Raw genomic sequence first — 16,586 nt, forward strand, 5'->3', positions numbered from 1 at the left:
CAGCCTTGGGATTCTTAACCTATTTGGGGTCATTGGTTTCTCTGGAAAAGGAACAAATACTACATGTTCCCACTCATCAGGGGAACACAAACAAACAAACAAACAAACAAACGTACAAGAACAGGCACCCTCACTTGCTCACTAATCCGGGACATCTGGCCTCTGACAAAAACCACCGCTCCAGTCTTAGTCTCTCCTAGGACTTCTCGTAAGCACCTGGTGCACTTTGTAGAGAGGAAGCAAGTACGTGAGAGCACAGGCTCCAGGGTCAGGCTCTCAGTTGGCACTCTGGCCTCACCACTGACCTTAGGCAAGCAGCTTAGCCTGACTGTGCCTCAGCTTCCTTACCCAAATGGGGATAATAAATAGTACCTGCTTCATAAGAATGTTACTAGGATTGAGCGAGCTCATGCAACGTGTTGAGATGAGTGCCTGTCACATATTAACATTTGTTATTGTGATTGATCGTTCCATTATTCTCCTCTTACGAAGGTTGCGTAGTATCTTTTCTTGACCAGGCAGCCTCTTTGCGTAGGCCAGACCCTCACATTTTCCAGGACAGCATCCTAGAGATGTCTTGTCCTGAATGATCTCTTCCCTTCATTTTCTTATCTGGCTTTTTTGGCTTCTGCAACAACTTATTTTTGTCAGTCCCAGAGCTAGCGTCACTCCTTACTGTTGCCAAATTCAGAAAAACTCTCAAGGTCTTTTTCGACTAAGTCCATCTTTTCCCGAGTTCGGGGGTTGCTGCTGGAAATTGGTATTTGCCCTTACCTCCCAAGCTCAATGTCTGTGAGAGTTATAATGTGTCGCTCTGGGTACCTGGCTCGCTGCTTCTTAATCTGTTGCCCCAGCCTGGGTCTAGTTGTTGAACCAGCTGGTCTCCTCATAGTTCGTTGGCCTGAGTTACCCTCTTTTCCAAACAAAACCCCCCTCATCAGTGATCCGTGGACAGACTCCAGTAGACAGCCCCAGTCCAGCACTGTAGACCCAAGACCCAGGGAACATAACATGAGTGTCATCATGTTCCCTTGACAATGGCACAGGCCCACTGTGGCTGAGTCAGGAGGAACTGCATTTTGACATTGGAGCTGTCCCTACCTCCCACTGACCCCTCTCCTTCATCTCAGGTCTTCCTCCAAATCTACCATCCAATTCACAGCCTACAAACTCACAAAAACTGAGAAGTTTCCTCTCTTGAGGGCTTTACATTTTAGTGAGAGATTTTGAGAAGAGAGCCAAAGACAAGAATTCCCAGTGGAGGCTTTCCAGACATCAATTTTTCTTCAGAGTGGGATGGGGCGGCTCTCATGGCTGCCATATTGGATGGATGCCCACCCCACCTATCCACTAGGCTGTCCCTGGCCACAGACCCAACACGTTTCTAGGCACACAGTTGGTTCCAAACAAACATCTGTTGCATTTGTTGAATTAAAAAGCTACGATTGTAAACAATGCGAAAATACCCCAAATAAATGGTTCAGTTGTGCCCCGGGCACAGTTGAGCCATACATTAAATGAAAAGCCTCTGTATGATAAGGAAGAGGAGAACTAACTAGTATGAGAGGTCCTATCCTATATCAGATGGTTCATTTATTTTGTTTCATTTCATCTTTTCTATAATTCCATAGGACTGTACTATTATTACCCTGAGTTCACAGGAGACAGTCTCCAGATTACGTAACTTAGAAAGGCATAATGGAGTAAAAATGTGATGGTTTTTTATGGCTTTTTAGCTTCAAACTTTTTTCCTAAAAATTCTTAATTATCAAACAGATAACAGTAGAACTTTTCCCAAAGGAGGGACTGGGGTCCCATAACCACCCAGCAGCCCTCACTCACCTACTCCTGAAGAAACTCTGACCCTGAAGAAAACTATTAGAAGCCCCTGGATTCAGAGCCAGACGCACCAGCCTTTGAATCCTAGCTCCACTGCCCATGACCCATAAGGACTAATGTTTCTCTGGCTTTCTGTCTACCTCCAACAGAGCAGGGTTGTCGTGAGGACTGCCTAAAGTATCACACATATTAGAGTGCCTGGGTGGCTCAGTCGGTTACGCAGCCGACTTCGGCTCAGGTCATGATCTCGCGGTCTGTGAGTTCGAGCCCTGCATCGGGCTCTGGGCTGACGGCTCAGAGCCTGGAGCCTGCTTCAGATTCTGTGTCTCCCTCTCTCTCTGCCCCTCCCCCGTTCATGCTCTGTCTCAAAAATAAATAAACGTTTAAAAAATTAAAAAAAAAATAAAGTATCACACATACTGATGGCACCCAGCAACTGGCAGTCATGTGACTTGCTTCTGTTTGCATGCGGTAGAGCCCAGACTCAGCCCCAGGTTCACGATGTCCGAGTCCAAGAAAGAAAGAACACTGGTAAAGCACACGGGCAAAGCGCAAATTTTCAGAGGGAAGCACTGGCCCCACAGTTCCACAGAATGCTAAAACTCCCCAGCATCAAACACAACCATCTCCCAGGGGAATCGGTTCAGTGTGGGCAGGGCTGGTGGGAAAACAAAGGTGGGATCCCAGGAAGCACATTTGACTGGTGAAGCATTGTTTAGCCTATCTTGAAAGACGGTTTCAAGAATGCGCGATGCCTGAAATTTCCTCGGGTCTGGAGTTTCTTTTTTTTTTTTTTTCCAATGTTTTTATTTATTTTTGGGACAGAGAGAGACAGAGCATGAACGGGGGAGGGACAGAGAGAGAGGGAGACACAGAATCGGAAACAGGCTCCAGGCTCCGAGCCATCAGCCCAGAGCCCGACGCGGGGCTCGAACTCACGGACTGCGAGATCGTGACCTGGCTGAAGTCGGACGCTTCACCGACTGCGCCACCCAGGCGCCCCTGGAGTTTCTTTAATCAGTCTGCAAACGTGATAAATGTGTCAACATTTTGTAATAAATGTGAAGACGCTCCGAAGACAAGGGTACAAGGAAGCTTTGAAAGTTACACCCTTCCACCCACTGTAGCAGCTGAATCTTCCTAGTCAGCCACCAAGAAGAGACGGCACAGCAGATCTGGGATGTCCTTTAACCGTGTCCCGCTCCATTGGAGCAAGCAGTCCCCATCCTCTGTCCCCTAGCCTCCACCACTGCAGAGAGATCAGTGGGACCCAAGACTGGGCTCAGGGACAAGGTAAGGTGAGAAAGAGGCACACCTGCAGGTGATCGCTCTGAACTGCAAATTTGAAGAAAATAGTAGGCAGGGAAGTGAACTGAGACAGGCTAGTTCCTAAGCAAGGTGAACAGAGTCGAGCAACAGTCTTTCCTGTCAAGACGGTTCACAACTGGGGCGCCTGGGTGGCGCAGTCGGTTAAGCGTCCGATTTCAGCCAGGTCGTGATCTCGCGGTCCGTGAGTTCGAGCCCCGCGTCGGGCTCTGGGCTGATGGCTCAGAGCCTGGAGCCTGTTTCCGATTCTGTGTCTCCCTCTCTCTCTGCCCCTCCCCCGTTCATGCTCTGTCTCTCTCTGTCCCAAAATTAAATAAACGTTGAAAAAAAAAATTAAAAAAAAAAAAAAGACGGTTCACAACTTATTAACGGTCTCTGAACCCACTCTATTTTTTTATGTTTATTTATTTTGAGAGAGAGCGAGAGCAAGTGAGCAAGAGAGAGAGAGAGAGCGTGCACGCGTACACGAGTCGGGGAAGGGCAGAGAAAGAAAAGAGAGAGAATCCCAAGCAGGCTCCCCGCCACCTGCACATAGCCTGACTCAGGGCTCCATCCCACGAGCCGGATCATGACCTGAGGGATCATGACCTGAGCCGGAATCAAGAGTGGGACGCTCAACCGACTGAGCCACCCACACGCCCCAATCCACACTATTTCTTGAGGTACGATTTCACATAGCTTCATTAGAAGAAATAACACTATCCTAATCGGTATTTTGCTTTACTAAGAAGAACCGTCAAATGGTGGCTCATTTCTTCACGTGAACGGGGCCATTAATGAAGCCTCACAGATGTAACAAGAGACTCAGATTACACGTAAGAAGTTAAGCGGTTTATACTGGAATTGTTCTGCTGCTGTCTTTCGAACTACGCACTGACCACTCAAACTACATTCAAATAACTTCAGACTGGAGTTCCTTCTGCGTCCCTCCAAAGTGCCCTTTGCTCATTGTGGTAGACAGAAGAGCGGCCCCCCAAAGAGGCCCAAAGGTGTCTTTCTTAGTCCTTGGTACCTGCAAGTATGACCCTTACGTGCAAAAGAGATGTTGCCGTTGCGATTAAATTAAATGTTTGGAGGTGGAGAAATTATCCTGGCTCATCCAGGAGGGCCCGATGTAATCACAAGGGTCCTCCTAGGTAAGAGAGGGAGGCAAGAAAGTCAGAGTGAGAAAGGGAATGATAGAAGCAAGGTGCAAGGTAGGGGGAGGGGCAACTACCAGCATTGAAAACGGAGGAAAGGGCCATGAGCCAAGGGATGCAGGGAGCTTCTAGGAATTGGAAATGAATTCTTCCCTAGAACTTCCAGAAGGAACACGCCTTGCCAACAATATGATTTTAGCCCAAGGAGACCCATCGCAAACTTCAGACCTCCAGAGTCGTGTTGTTTTAAGCCACCTAACCTGTGACAATTTGTGACCACAGCAATAGGAAACTAATACATTCACATATTCTCTCCCTTCCTGTGTCACATCCCATCTCCCCTCCACATACACCCTGTGGCCTCCCCTGCTTGAAGCATCAGTTTTTCCAAGTCTTCCTTTCGAACTCCTGCTCTTATGCCCCAAAAGAGACACAGTGCCTCTCTCAGTTCTGACCGGTAGCAGAGCATTTGTCACACTGGATCATAATTAACTGCTGGTTTGTCCATCTCCCCCACCAGACAAATGAACTTCTATAGGGCAAGAACACTGTCTTGGTATTTCTTTTTATCCCCTGCTCTGGGCAAAGCACAGACCCTCAAAAGATATCTCTTAAGTGAATAACTGCTCTTGCCAAAGTGTTGAGCAGTCCACCTTCTCCTGAAAACAAACGATAGCCATTTTCATCGGAGATGGTCAACATCTATGAAATGAATAAACAAATGAAAAAAAGGCCATTGAGTCACGGAGGCTCCACCCATGAACCACACCAGGGAACAATAATACTGGGCTGAACAGTATTTCAAACAGCTCTGTCTCCCCAGGACCAGATTACCAGCTTCCTTCTGGGCCATCTTCTTAAAGGCATCTCAACAGTGATGACCAGGTTGAGAACAGATTGGCTAAATGTTAACTTTGCTTAGATAACCTTGTTCTAGGTTATTCTCTACACGGTAATAGTGCCAGAAAAGACGGTATGTATCATTTAAGGAGCTTGAAATTTTTATCTGGATTAATGAAAGAGAAAACTTATGAAAGCAATGCAGCTATTTTTCTGAAGGAATGGGGGGAAAGTGCCTCATTGAGGGATATAAAATTCTAAAGGGAACAGAAGCAAGATTTTACAAGACTATTTGAGGTAATGTCAAGTACAAGAACAAAAGAACATAAACTAAGGCTCAGAAAGGGTCAGACCCTCAAGGAATTTAGGCAGAATTTCTTTAGACATAGAGAAGGAAGTTTATAGAGTAAAAAACAGGGTTGAAATGGGGGATAGGCTGTTGTAAATATATTTGAAGCCGTTAGACCAAAATTGTTCCCTGAGTTATACTCAAATCATAGATCATGGCTTCTAATTCCTCAGAACACAGCAACTTGAGTTGAGTAATGGGATCTCCGGGTTGGTGTCATTTTTATCTTCTTTTTAACTTCCTTTAAATCAGTCCTTTAATTTAGCCACTTGGCTGGCCCGCAGGCTATATAATCCAGCAGCCCTGCTCTCCAAGGTTACCACACCGCATCTTGGTCTCACAGATGAGAAAACCAAGACCTGGAGATTAACCTGTTTGCAGTTGAATAGATGGTGAGTCCCTGACTGGGAAAACTGGAAATCAGAGCTATTATACCACAAAGGTGCTGCTTATTGAATTGAACCCTAAGTTAGTGATTCTTCTTTTCCATCTCAGACATGATGCCCATGTGATGAATTCCCATTGACTCCAGAGACCATTGTTCTTTTTTGGTTTTTTTAGAGAGGGGCGGGGGGGGCACAAGTGAGTGAGGAGTGTAGAGAGATGGAGGGAGGGAGCGCGGGAGGGAGGGAGAGAGAGAGAGAGAGAGAGAGAGAGAAGCGGGACTCACCCAAGGCTCGTGATTTTACCCAAATCGGGGCTCATGTTCACTCAAAGCAGGGCTCGAGCTCACACGGTGTGGGACTCGAACTCACCAACTGTGAAATCATGACCTGAGCCGAAGTCAGATAGATGCTTAATGACTGAGCCACTCAGGTGCCCGCGACCATTGTTCTTACTACTCATCGACCACATGCAAACTCCATTATTACAAAAGATGCCAATTACTGTCTGTGCCGTTTACTTGAGTCTTGTTAAGTGGTTCAGTCAGTTGTGTGATGTATTCAGCGGAGAAAGAAATCGTTCCCAGAAGGAAGTGAGGCTTGAAGTAGCAGTAGTAGGATGGGTGGAAGTTGAACAGGCACACAGCAGGAAAAGAGAGTGCAAGAAGGTCCTGAGGTGCACAATGGTACGTGGGCCCCACGTGTCCCCAGCAGAGGTCTTATGTAAGGGAGAGGTCAGCAACCTCCCATACAGGACGGGTCAGGAACGGAAGCCGGCTCAGCACCAGACCAGACCAGGTCCAAGTGAACGCTCCTTTGAAGGGGCACTCCAGATCAAATGAACAGCACTTAGGCCAAGTGACTGTCACAGAAAGTCACGGACAGCAAAGTAGCATGGATTGAGGTGGCTGAAGTCAGACCAAGGATCAAGCAATCAGCTAAGTGACCCTACCCGTCTGCTCTGTGAAAGGAAGAGACTGACTCTAGTGTTTTCCAATGTACATTAAAATAAAAAATGAAACATGTTTTTCTATCAGACCGGCCCAAAAATTCGTAAAATATGTGATGTGTGTAAGGTTGCTGCAAAGCAGAAATTCTCACGTTCGCTGATGGGGACATAAATTAGACAAACTTTCTGCAATGAATCGTAATTAATTCATTTATTGAACGATGACTGGTCGAGCACCGACGTATTCACTGGACACATACTTCTAAAAGAAATCTTGCCTTTTGTTCACCCTCCTCTTCCCCAACTGTCTTTTGCTGCCATCTGGTTTCCCAGAGCGTCTCATCACTGGTGATATACCCAGACCTCCCACTCTAGATAATGGTCCAGGATGCAGACCTATGCCTCCGTCTTGTTGCCATTTCAAACAAGCCTGTTTGGTGCCCCATTCTACAAGGACCCTGCATTCAGCTAGCTCCCCTTAGTAGAGGACAGCGAGTAACATCAAAACACATTTAAACTGAGGAAATTCAACTATAAGAACAAAACTGAATATTTTTCATCTAACTTGAATCCTAAGCACAAGTCAAATAGCTTGTCTGGTCTTCACGTGAAAATAACCATCTAATCCACCTCTGAGGTAGAACTGTGTGGTCCAATTACATATGCACAAAATCATATGTAGTGGGATTATGGACAAGTTGATGGTGATTTTGACCACACTGAACTTTCCCCTTACTCATTGACCTTAGAGCCTAACCCTGCCCCGAGGAAAATGCCTCCAACTCAAGCTCAACCAACTGATGCTGAAGAGCTAATGGCTGATAATCAATTCATGTGTCCCCTATGCAGCTATTTGCATTGTAAAAGAGGACATTTGGAGAAGCAACGCTTTATGCAGAAGGAATAACACTATTGCAGGTGCAATATTCATTAAGGAGGGACCTTTTAGCCAGTCTCCTGCTTGTACAACAGGACTTGAATTCTGCCTTCTTCAGATTTATTAGAAGGAACTGGACTGGTCCCACAAAGTGGTTCACAGTATCTTGGATGTCCCTATGTACATTGCATATGGTTTCAGAATATCACCATCAGTGTATGACTCAACGAATCAAATCAACACTTCATGAGTGTCTAATAGAAACCTTTCTATATAAGTACTTTCCGATATACAATCTCATTCGGCGTACACAGTCACTTTGCGAGGTAGGTTTTGTACTTATTTTTACAGATGACGAAAGGGAGGCTTGAAAAACCATTGCACCGTACTGTGGGTAAAGCAAAGATTTGAATTCAAAGCGGACTGAACACTGAGGCCGATTGCAATGGGACAGTGCTCCTAGATGATCTGCCTATAGACTTTTAATACCGCCTACAACCTTGTGATTTGGGCTGGAAAGTTCCCAAGTTCCTTTTGTCATCCCTGTAGCAGACTAATAAATCTTTACATCTCTGTATCACTTAGCCATTTGAGAAGTGCTTGCAATTTATTATCTCAGTTGACTACCAAAATGTCATGGGGCAACAGAGCAAATATTATCACCCTCAGTTTTATAAAGAAGTTGATGACCAGAGAGGTTAAGAACTGATTCGTTTCACTGGGTCGGGAAAAAGTGGATAACTTCATCGCTGGGACTTATGGGAAAGTAAGTCTGGGACACCCTACAACACCACCTGGACCAGGCTGAGGATTTTCATCCACGTCCCCAAGCAGCCACCCTGTAGAAAAGCCAACAGAACCGTGTCTACCTATGGCACCAAAAACAGGGGCCAAGGTCTGCTTTGAGGAGCCTACGTCTGCCTCCTTAGGAAACTATTTCTGGCTCATGCTGAACAGATTAGAACATTCCAAACTCATACCAGGACTTGAGTCAGAATCCAAAATACTTCTTTTCAATTTCCATAATGGTTTTTTTTTTTCCTTTCTAAAATTGCTCATTTAATTAAAAATCTGCCTGTTCCTATCCCTTTCTCAGTTACGTTCCAAAGTACAAAAACTACATCAGGCTAAAAATTTCTGTGCTTGTTCTCCAAACTGCCACAAGCTTGCATCCCTCCCCAATTTCAGATTTCTCAAGTATATCTACGCTTGTAAAGACTTTACTCATGCTTAAGGAGAGATTAGACGGTATTTGGCCAGAGATCCAAAAACATACGAATTCCATCTTCTCCGCGGGGACCCCAAGACGGAAAACACACAAGGAGAAATAGCAGAAGTGAAACGAAATACCACTTTCTTATTAGCCAGATGTGAATATCTTAGATGAATCCTATTTCCCATACACTGGTGTGGACCATAGGGAAATCCCACTGACCGTTCTTCTGTATTTATATTCCAGAGGTAATAGTGACAACCTTGGATTTCATCCCTGGAAATTTTCCCTCTGTTGACCTGCCAACACATACCAAATCATATCTTCAGAGGCCACAAAAACTGAAATTCAACATACAAAGGGAACACAATGGAGTTACCACCGAGCTATATTTATGCTCCGTCCAGGCCTCTCCACCCTGTCGCCAGCTTCAGACGATGTACAACTACAAAGCCATCAACAAACTCAGCAGAGAGCAGAGCAAACTTGTACCACAAGATACGAATGAGCACGCATAATAGCAGATTCCCCCTAACGAAATGGAAGTCTGAGGGGTGAAATGCAAAGTCAGGTGTATGGGTGAGACCCACAAACCCTCCAGCACCGCAGGGCTGGAAATGCCAGTCCAAGATTTAAACAGATGGAAAGCGCCTCTTCTGTCCTTGAGAGGACAGATACACGTAATAAAAAGGAATGCGATGCCTGCTTTTTAAATTTCTCGTCTCCGTCACTTCTCAGCCATCTATTTCCTAAATGTTACAGGAACTTAATGCTACAATAATTCAATATGCAGGAAGATGTAGTCAGCCCTGAATACCCAAGATCCAGTAATTGAAGCATATACCACTGAGGTTTTTAGTTATTGGTTTGAATGTTCTTTTGTGGCCACTCTTCTATGGAGTTTGAAACTTTTCCAACCCCTATCTTGCTAATTCCATGCATTAAAAACTGAAATGCATCCAAATTTCATTTCCAAAGAAATATGTTGTACCAAGAATGATTATTATATTAAAACCTGGAAGCACATAAGCTGGAGCCCAAGATATTTAAATTATCCTTTTTAAAAAGTATGTAATAACATTTTCCCTGTTGCCCTGATATCCCACGGAATCACAATGATAGGAAGCAAACCCAGGAAATTGGGTGTATTTCTTAGGTTACTTTGAATAGGACTCATTTTGAATGACTCCTAATGGAATCTTTGACTCAGAGAAGGCACTCTGAGGTCGCAAACTGGTTGCCCACAGATGTGTTTCGTTTGGTCAGCGCAGGGAGGTTGCCTTTTTTAAAAATGCGTTGCCAACATTTAAAGATCAGGAAATTTCTCAGAAGAAATGTAGGATCCTTGTCTTACCTTTTAAAATCAGAAGGTCTGGCCATGCCTTGCAGTATTCCCACATGCCCGAAATCAGCCGGAGGGGGAGAAGGCCGCTCCTGCAGACAGACAAAGGGGTTCTAGGTGCCCCCTGCCCTCACCACTTGGCCCCAACCCAGTCAGTGACTATCATCTGTGATAAAGCTTGACTTTGGACTTTCATCCCATGCTTTGCAGCCTCGCCAGAAAAATCTTTTTTCAAAAAAGGTGGGAGGGGAGGCGCCTGGGTGGTTTAGTCAGTGCCGCAACCCGGCTCTTGATTTCGGCTCAGGTCATGATCTCACAATTCGTGAGTTTGAGCCCCACATCGGGCTCTGTGCTTACCGTGCGGCACCTGCTGGGATTCTCTGTCTCCCTCTCTCTCTGCCTCTCCCTCACTTTCTCTTTCTCTCTCTTTCTCTCTCTCTATCTTTCTCTCCCTCCCTCCCCCCTCTCTCTCCCCTCCCTCCCTCAAAAATAAACAAATAAATATTTTTAAATTGGGGGGGTGGGGGAGGAGGTTTGCTAGCCAAAGCAATTGGCTCTAATGAGCCCATCTACGTGAGCCCTGAGGCCCCAATGCCTTAAATAGCCACCCTTACAACAAATTCAGAAACAGTGCAAGCCCCCAAGCCTCCTCTGAACTAATGCTGCTCTACGTGTGGACCACGGACCAGCAACATCAGCATCACCTGAGAGCTTGTTCAAGCTGCAAGTTCTCCGGTCCTGTTCCGGGCCCACTCAATCAGAAACTCTGGGGGTGGACTCTAGCATTCCGCATTTTAACAAGCTCTCCAGGCGGTTCTGATGCATGCTAACATTCGAGAATCCTAGGTAAGAATCTTCTGGAGGCCTGAAACGTACAGATTCCCGGGGTCCGCTCTCAAGTGCATTTCTGACAAATTTCAACGTGATTTTGTTGCTGCTGACTAAGGACCTATACTTTGAGTAACACTGCTCGGGGTTCATGGTTCTCGGCCCTGACTCCCCATTAGAATCGCCTGAAAAGGAGAGAAAATGAGGAAGAGACTGTTGCCCAAGGCCCAGCCTAGACCAGCTGAATCAGAAATCTCTAGGTACGGGACCAAGGCTCTGGTGTTTTTTAAAAGCCCATCAGGTAACTCTAGCATGTAGTTAAGTTGAAAACTCCTGTTCTCAACACATCTGGTCTCTACAGTCAATTTTAGCTCCCCTAACACATCATTTATCTTCTCTCTGGAAATGTTCTGAGACTATTTCTATCTCTAAAGACAACCATGGCCAATCATCTCAGCTTTTCAAAGAGCAGACTCTCATCAGTTTGGTAGCAATTGTCCCCCAAAGTCATTTTCTGAGCCATTCTTGGGTTCATATTTGAGGATGGTGTTATTTAGGGATAACTGCGGAGAGACAATGTCAGCAAATTGTTTCTGCCAGTAGGTAGAACCCATAGCCGGGAAAATCAGACACCCTCCAAATAACACATTCCATGGCAAAAACTAAAAGTTTTGGCTGAGGAAGAGACACACAGATGTTCTAACATTCTCAAAACCAAAGCGGTTTCCTTCCAGGCGGCTTCAACGACTCCCAAAGAGATTTGTTTAACCCATTAACTGAAGCCAGCAAAGGTATCGATATGGCATTGAGAGTCAGAGCACGGCACACACAACCTTAAAACCTTATTATGCTTTGTCTCCCTCTCTGTTTTTGTATTATTTTTGCTGCCCTTCCCTTATGTTCGTCTGTTTTGCACGCACCAGTCAAGGCAGAACCTGCTAGGGGAGATGGCTTCTCACCATACGAAACCACGTTACGGACTTCTAAGAAGTTACGATAAGAAGAAACACAGGTGGATGCCAATGTTTGCCCCAAACGGTTCTAAAATGATTTCTAAAGAAATATCCCATAGACCCAAGGGATCAAAATCTCTTCGGGCCCGAGTTTTTCCCTGAAGAAGCCTGTCCTCGTGACAGCTCTTCCCACAAGGGGAAGGAGTGAGATAAAAGCAAAATGCAGGGGCGCCTGGGTGGCGCAGTCGGTTAAGCGTCCGACTTCAGCCAGGTCACGATCTCGCGGTCCGTGGGTTCGAGCCCCGCGTCGGGCTCTGGGCTGATGGCTCAGAGCCTGGAGCCTGTTTCCGATTCTGTGTCTCCCTCTCTCTCTGCCCCTCCCCCGTTCATGCTCTGTCTCTCTCTGTCCCAAAAATAAATAAACGTTGAAAAAAAAAATATTTAAAAAAAATAAAAAATAAAAATAAATTAAAAAAAAGCAAAATGCATATTCATGTGTAATAACAGTAAGACAGTGCTGCAGGAAAAAATATTGAGAAACAAATATTTTCCTAGAGAAAGTGGTATGTATATTTTAGCTTCGTAAAAATACACTTGAAAGAGGGGGAAAAAACTTTTTTTTTTTCCATTTTGGCTTTATTAGAGCAACAAGCCACTTTGTGTCTCCCATCAAAGCACACCCAGGTCCTTTTGTCATGTCTGAGAAACTATTGATTCCTCTATTAAATTGTGCTATATGGAAAAATCTTCACAAAAGCAATATCATTTATTAGACTAACAAATATGTTAGTTGAACCAGCTTTGGAGACTTCTAAAATCCATTATACAATAGCAGCTCTTTTTCAGAGACCAGGATGTATTACAGAGACCAATTCTCAGGACACGGTATGACTAATTTACTTGCACATTCCAAGAGGCCATTATTTCTTAGGAAGAGTAGAAAAATTATAACCTTCAACTTTGGGGGAAATCACCGAAAGCTGATGTGTCTATACCGAGGATCTCAACAAGCTGATTCTAAGTTTCCTAATATTTTCATCCTCAGCGTTTTCTGACACTAAAATTTTTACAAGGGGGGGGGGGAAGAAAAACAAGAGGAGAGACTACGAAGAATAAAATTGACCATATAATCTGAGCTGCTCTTTGAGGAAAATAAGCGATTAATATGTATAAAGTCTTCAAACCCTGTCCCTGGTGCTGCCTGTTCATACCTTGTCCACCCGCCCCCCCCCCCCCCCCCGTCCTCTCCTCACCGTATTTCTGCCCCTTCTTTCCTATGGGGAGCCTTAGAAGCTGCTTCAAGGGTCACCTTGTCCAAACACCGTCTTTTGGGGGGAAGGGACTGAGACTCAGAGGGAGAGAGACCCACCTAACAGACACGACGAATCGATGGCAGAGCCCGGCTCCGTGTGCCGTGTGCCTCCGGCCTGTTGGCCACACAAGCTCTCTTCCATCTGTTGCAAATGTTGAAAATGCAGGCTCCATCTTAACTCACGGCACACTGAGGTCTTTGTGGTAATCCGGAACACTCGCCCGGGCCCCTTCTTGATACTGTCAAGAAGTTAAACTGATCACTCCTTACAGTTAAGGTGCCTGGATCCCGTGCAGGGAATCAAACGCACACCCTTCCAAATGCACACCCAGCTCCCCTGAGCTATGTGCTGGGGTTGGTGGGGTCTTTGAAAACACTGACTTCTGAAAGGAGAAGGGGTTGTTTCTGGGGCTGCCTGGTGCCTCCCAGGTGCAGGACGGCTGGCTTGACCTTTCACCAGCCTCTGGAAAAAATGCTCAGGACAACAGGAGGATTTTGTCATAAATCCCCCTACATCCGGGCAAGAACTCAAGGTCAAGCAGACCATTGAGTCACAGCGCCACCCTTGGTCAGCACCTGCTTTGTGTGTGTTGGGAATGGGGGGATAATGGGCAGCAGCTGGAGTGAGGCAGAAAGGGAGGACGTGGGAGGCACGGAGGGGAATGAAGGAGGGGAGGGAAAGAAGAGAACATAAGTGAAAAAGGAGAACAGACGAGGAAAAGGGCTGAGTTCTGAAAAAGAATTGTGGAAAAGCCTTCTCACGCTCACCCAGATCCTGTTCCCCTTGCCTTCCGGGACCTTCCAGACCCACGGAGGGATGACCCCTCCCAGCCCTCGGGTGGGTCCGTGTGACTGGTCCATGCCAGAGGGGGTGGAAGTGATGGGGGGGTGCAGCATGAGTCCCTTGGGGGCTCCGTGCTCAGCCCCCGGGGAGAGTGAAAGCACGGGTTGCTATGGAGAGTGCCATAAGACACGGATGCTGAGCCAGCACCGGGAAGACATTTGTCCTGCAGTGTCACCCAGAGCTCCAGACGATTCTGCTTAAGTGAGAAAATAAACTCTGGCGTATCAAGCCACTGAAATTGAGAGGGTGTTTATTACTGCAGCACAACTCACCTATCCTGGTTAAATAGGAGCTAGATAAAGAGTAGGGAGCAGAGCAGGAGGATGAGAGAAGAAGAAAGAAGAGAAGAAAGGGAGAGAAGGAGTGGGAGAGGAAGGAAAGAGGGAATGTGAGGGCGGGACGCAAGGGCCCCTCATATGGATTGCCTTAATACTTGTTCAGTTGGCTCCAGGAACACAGGACAGACATGAGAAAACGCGCCCAGAAACAACTCCCAAGGGAGAAGTTAGGGCTCATGGGTGCCAAGGTTACCTCTGTGACATGTCCGTAGTCCTCTCCTTGCTGGGTAAGGCGCCTATGTTTATTAAATATTACATCACTAAATGCTGGACATTGTAGCGAGAACTATGGCTACGGAGGAGACCAAGATAGACGTGGCCCCTGGCCCCACGGGGCTTGTAAGCTCTTCTTCCCTGCCTTTTAAACTCTGCAGGGAACGCCACACCAACGTTCCGCCCGGCAGGGAGACAAGAATGATTGCAACCTTGAAGGTTCCAGCCAGTGATGAGTTAGAAGAAAGAACTCCAGAAGCTGCACTGGCTGGTTCTACCGGGAACCAGCTAGGGGACCGTGGCGAGGAACGTGCGAGCTCCGGGAATCAGTTTCTTCATCTCTGACATAATCAAGTTAGACCTAATGACCTCTATCTCTATGCCACTTTCAACTCTAATAATAGGGACAATAATCAGAACGTCAATAATCGCAGCTAACGTTCAATGGACCCTCACTACATGCCAGGCACAGAGCTTAGATTATTGCACTTAATGGTTCACATCAACCCTATAAGGAAGGCGTTATCACACCCGTTTTGCAGATGCATAAACTGAGGCTCAAGGAGGTGAAGAAACGTGCCCGAGACCACAGAGCTAATAAGTGGTGGAAGTAGGCTGTGATCTGGAGGAAAGTCTGACCAAGTTCTGAGCCCACACTCAACCATTCTGCCAATAACTGTCACCATGAAATGTATCTATTTTGCTGGTTAAAGGAAATTAAACATGGAGACAAAGCAGAAACGTTCTTTAACATTCTCTGCAATAATGCTAATAACCCACCTGCCCCTCCCCCAGAAAATAGTCCTAAACGGGATATGCCTACTAGAAACAAAGTTGAATCATTATTTTCCATCTCTTCTGGGAAAGGAAGGACTTTTGTTCTAGCCGTGGGTCCATCCAGTTGCCTCATTAAGTCCACAGCAAGGACAAGGTGAGTCTTGCCTTCAGACATCACCCCATAGACGGTTGGGATAACCTGCCCCTCCTTTGTCCACGCCTGAACAGCTAGGTTACTAGCCGTCCCCACTGCGTGCCCATCTGCAGCCTGCAAACCCTGTGGTCTTCGGGGTCAAACACATCTCACCGGAAACACCTCCACCCACCCATCACTCTTCATTTCAGCCACCGTCGCTTACTGGTGTCCCTGTCTGGCCTTCGAACTGCATAAGAAAGCAAACCAACAAGGAGGACATCTTTCTCTAGGCTCATAATGGAACCACACGCTAACTAGGTACTCGGTGCATCTTGGGGATCTAACTTTTTAATTAAGAAGTTGTTTCAAAGGAGCAATTGTGTAGAAATTCTAAGTTACTGACTGCCAGCTCAAACTACCATGCCTAGGAACCTAACAACAAAGAAAACTGTGTGCAGAGGAAAGTCGTAGAGGGAAAAGACACTGTAAAACATACAGCCTGGCATATGGGCTACATTATAACACAGCACAGTTGAGCAACTTTATCCTGAGAGATCCCACCCTGCCAGAGGGTGCCATACAGCCCCAGGCCCATCCTGTTCATCTGCAAAGTGTGTTTGGCTCAGTGTCTTTAAAAAGATGTGTAAATAGGGGCGCCTGGGTGACTCAGTCGGTTAAGCGTCCGACTTCGGCTCAGGTCATAACCTCACGATTTGTGAGTTCGAGCCCCACCTCAGGCTCTGTGCTGACAGCTCAGAGCCTGGAGCCTGCTCTGGATTCTGTGTCTCCCTCTCTCCCTGTCCCTCCCCTGCTAGTGCTCTCTGTCTCTCAAAAATAAGTGTTTAAAAAAATGTTAAAAAATGTGTAAATATGCCGTCAATATTTTTTAAACAAGATGTCGCAGAATATCCAGATTTCAGACTTGTCT

The 16,586-nt window shown here is 46.2% G+C and overlaps 1 long non-coding RNA gene across 3 annotated transcripts in view; it reads right to left on the reverse strand.

The window, feature by feature from the left end:
• The window catches only part of LOC111561873, a 451,344-nt gene extending 436,364 nt beyond the window's left edge, over window positions 1-14,980 (reverse strand). Inside the window, exons 1-3 of one of the 3 annotated variants that reach the window (XR_006583326.1) lie at window positions 14,726-14,980; window positions 13,408-13,589; window positions 10,270-10,349 (exon numbers count right to left, since the gene is read on the reverse strand). This is a non-coding gene — a long non-coding RNA (uncharacterized LOC111561873). The remainder of the gene's footprint in view (window positions 1-10,269; window positions 10,350-13,407; window positions 13,590-14,725) is intronic. The other 2 variants (XR_006583324.1, XR_006583325.1) reach the window with 2 other exon arrangements.
• Between the last annotated feature and the right edge of the window lie 1,606 nt (window positions 14,981-16,586).

Source organism: Felis catus, chromosome C1, assembly GCF_018350175.1.
Source record: "Felis catus isolate Fca126 chromosome C1, F.catus_Fca126_mat1.0, whole genome shotgun sequence".
NCBI classification, from domain to species: domain Eukaryota; kingdom Metazoa; phylum Chordata; class Mammalia; order Carnivora; family Felidae; genus Felis; species Felis catus.